Raw genomic sequence first — 4,402 nt, forward strand, 5'->3', positions numbered from 1 at the left:
TGTAGACCAGGCTGGCCTCAAACTCAGAAATCCGCCTGCCTCTGCCTCTCAGGTGCTGGGATTAAAGGCGTGCACCACCACCGCCAGGCTTCATTTTCTTTTCCAGCTCTATGGATTTAAAAGCAACAGAAATTCTCATCTGTGATTGAAGACAGAGACCAAACCATGAGTGAGGGGATCTTCTCTGACCTCCAAGCAAATTGAAATTGGTCAGGTGTTCAGACTCAGAAAAGAAGACATCGGAAGCGGGTACTGTCAATCGCTAGCCAGGAGCCCTTGAGAAAATTCCCTTTCCTCCCTCCCTTCCTCTCTCCCTTCCTCCCTCCTTCCCTCCCTTCCTTCCTTCCTTCCTTCCTTCCTTCCTTCCTTCCTTCGTTCCTTCGTTCCTTCTTCTTTCTTTGTCTTTGTTTCTGTAAAAGTAAGAAATGAAAACTCTCAGAGGGCTGGCGAGACTGAACGGAACAAGCACGCAGCGTGTAGGACTCAGCCGGCCAGCTCCCACATCAACTATGAAAAGAAACACAATGGCAAAAGTAATCCTGTTTCAACAGTGATGCCACAAAACAACTCAGGTTATCTTTTAAACATCAGACAGCCTATGTTTGCCTGTGAGAGCCAACTATTCATTATGATTGACACTTGGTCAGAAAACCACCAGTGAGTCTTTATTCTGGTCAACAGCTATCATTATTGTTCCTGTTAGATCTCTGTGGTCCCTGTCAGACCTATCTATCAATCAATCTATCTATCTATCTATCTATCTATCTATCTATCTATCTATCTATCTATTATCTATCTTTATTCTTTTTACAGTCTAGTCATCATTCCTCTTGTAGTCTGCCCTCTGGCAGTTCCTCATCCCATTCCTCCTCTCCTCCTCCAAGAGGATGCCCCCACCCCCACCCAACCCCCACCAGGCCTCCCCACTCCATGGGGTCTCAAGTCTCTCTAGTGTTAGGTACCTCTTCTCTCACTGAGGTCTCAGTAAGGCTTCTGCTGTCCATATTGGGGCCTGGGACCAGCTAGTGTATGATGCCTGGCTGGGCGTGGTAGCATTTTGTCTAGGCTCAACCCCACAGTTACCTGGCAATAGCCAGGCATACATGGCTTACTATAAAAAGGGATGCTTGGCCTCTCTACACTCTTTGTCTTCTTGCTTTCCCTCTTTCCTCTTGTCCAGTTCCCCCTCTCTCCCTACCCCCCTGCTTCTCTCTCTCCATGTACTCAAGGGTGGCCTCTATTCCTCTTCTCTCTCTCTCTCCCTCCCTCCTTCTCTGTCTCTAATACCCTCTCAACTCCCCTCCCCATGCCTTGAATAAGCTCTATTCTATGCTATACCTTCATGTGACTGGTCCCTCAGGGGGAAGGGATGCCTTAGCATGGGCCCCTGGAGGCACTTCCTTCCCCCACACCTGACTCCACCAAAACCATATTCTCTCCCCTTATCTTTTTAAAAAACACAATAGGTAGCTCTGTCTGAGAGATCTCAGGGGTCCAGGTTAATTGAGACTGCTGATCTTCTTCCTCCTTAACTTCTTCCAGCCTTTCCCTCATTCAACCACAGAGGTCCCCAACTTTAGTCCAGTGGTTGGGTGTAAGTATCTGCATCTGTCTCAGTCAGTTGCTTATTGGGCCTCTCAGAGGACAGCCATGCTAGGTAAGCACACCATAGCATCAGTAATACTGTCAGGCCTTGGCGCCTCCTCTTGAGATGGGTCCCAATCTGGGCTGGTCACGGGACTGCCTTTCTCCCAGTCTCTTCTCCATTTTTGTCCCTGCAGTTCTTTTAAGAAAGCTTCAAAGAATTTTTTTTCCCTAATAAAGTCAAATGAGAAAGCCACGTGGCTAGGAATGCTTTTTCAAGAGCCGAATTCTGACTCATGATTCAAAAATGCTTGTGAAAATTTATGCACAGACTGACCAGTCATCATTGGTCTCTTAGGCTCACAGCACTGGCTGGCTTAAGGATAATCATGCCTTTTAAATATTTCCACAAGGTTTTTGTCTTTCAGCTTCAATAGGCACAGAATAGAAAGATGTGCATAAGTGTGTGTGTGTGTGTTTGTGTGTGTGCATGTATGTGTTGTTTGTGTGTGTGTGTTTGTGTGTGTGCATGTGCATGTGTGCGCGTGTATGTGTGTGTGTGAGAGATAGAGATAGATAGATAGATAGATAGATAGATAGATAGATAGATAGATAGATAGATCTGTAGCAGGTGAGAGTACAGTGAGCTCACCTGCACTGGCTTTCCTAGGTATTAGTTCTAATTTCAAACACTCATCTGTAACACTAGGGCCTGTGTACATGACGACATCTTACACCCTATTCAGAAAAACCTCTAGGAACAGTAGGCTTTTAAAATCAAACCTGTCTGTCAGGACTTCTGAGAAGAGCAGCAATGCCTTCAGAGGAGGGAGGAAGATGCCAGAAAGCTGGGGAGAGGGCTATTGAAAAAGACACACACTAATCACCCAGGAACATCAACGTTATTGTTCATACTTTGCTGTTTGCTTTTGACAGGAAGATGCTTGTCTGGACTTAGCTCAGGTCAGTGGCCGCATGACCTTGAGATGAACCTTGGGTACCTGTCAGTTCCCGCTAATACTTCCTCCCTGAGATGCACACACACTAATACTTCTTCCCTGGGATACACAAGTAATGAGGGCAAAGCACATGTTGCTTGAAGATGCTCTAACCTCCAGTCGTTCACATTTTCCAGCTTGGTGGTGGTCTCAGCTAACCTTGTGTCTAGTCCTTTGGAGACTCCATCTGACCCAACAGAAATTCCCACTGTGAAAACAGTACTGAAGACGGTCATGATTTATCCCAGATCCAGTCCTAGCCATCAGAACTCTGAGGCTCACACTCTGGTCTGTGTGTGCGATTTGAGGTCTCAAAGCAATGGGGAGGGGGCCTCTGGGAGACACTTTCACCCAAAGCATCTTAGTTTTATTACATTGGGAAGTAACCTCACATTTTTTTTTCCACTTTCCAGTAACTTTTCCTACTGAAGCTTGAGATTTAATGCAGGCATCTGACAGAAAGGGGGTTGATCTGGAACTGTTTTCTTTGTGGAGTGTGGTGGGGAGGACCATCCTTAGAGACAACTTTAGGGTCAAGAAATAAGACAAGTTGGCTTCTTTCCAGAAATCCTGCTGGGAGGCAAGCCTTTCAAGTTGTTTTTATTTTATTTTTTTAAGAAAAATTATAAGGAGTAGACATTCTATAGTTCAAATATTTGGATCCATCCCACCCCAAGGAAGCAGAGTAAGGTTCAGCTGTAAGTCCAAGTTTCAAGCTTGAATTGAGAGAAACATACATCACCCTCTGCTCTACTCATCTGAATACATGAAACATCTTGAGCATCTTTCTTCTGCCCACAGGAAAAAAAAAGGCATATGAAATTTGCTTTTTTGAGAACAGGCAAAGAATTTGTCTTTTTTGTTGTTGTTGTTGTTTGTTTGGTGTGTGTGTGTGTTGTGTGATTGCAGTGATGGGTCTCACTCAATCACTGTTTTACTGGCTACTATACCACTTCTAATGAACGCGCACAAGGTGGACCTGGCTGCATATTCACACAACTTGTATCAGCTTCTGTATAACCGACTTTTTTGTATAAAAGCATTCCAAGTGAACGTTAACAGAGAACTGGTGTCAAGCACATCTCAGATAAACAGGTGACAACATTCTTCTTACTAGCCAGGAGTTCTTCCCAGGGAAAACGATGCAAAAGCAATAGTATAATTTATAAGCTCAAGACAAACAAGCAGGGATATGAGAACTGTGTGGCCAGGAGTACCTGGGCAGGCTCAAAGCAAATGGACAAATAAAGAAGACATCAGCAGTTCAATTTTTTTTTTTTTTAAAGTTCGAGACTCAGTGAAAAGTGACAGCTACACAGGCCTGAGGACCTCAGTTCGGATCCCAGCCTGGGCTTGTAACCCCAGTGTTGCAGTGAGAGACAGGAAGATCCTGAAAATTCTCTGGCTAGCCATTCTCTCTAAAGCGGTGAGCTCTGAGTTCAGGGAGACTCTCTATCAAAAACAGAGTGAAGTAATTAATGAAGACACCTTAAAGTTAACTTCTGACAGACACATGTGCCGATCCATAAAGGCAAGTTCATCCACACAACATATAAGAGTCCCCGTACAGATTGCAAACTGGTACAACCACTCTGGAAATCAGTTTGGCGGTTCCTCTGGATATTGTACATAGTTCTACCGGAGGACCCAACTATACCACTCTTGGGCATATACCCAAAAGATACTACAACATGTAATAAGGACACATGCTCCACCATGTTCATAGCAGCCTTATTTATAATAGCTAGAACTTGGAAACAACCCAGATGTCCCTCAACAGAGGAGTGGATACTGAAATTGTGATACATCTACACAATGGA

This window comes from Mastomys coucha, unplaced genomic scaffold, assembly GCF_008632895.1.
Source record: "Mastomys coucha isolate ucsf_1 unplaced genomic scaffold, UCSF_Mcou_1 pScaffold16, whole genome shotgun sequence".
Lineage (NCBI taxonomy): Eukaryota > Metazoa > Chordata > Mammalia > Rodentia > Muridae > Mastomys > Mastomys coucha.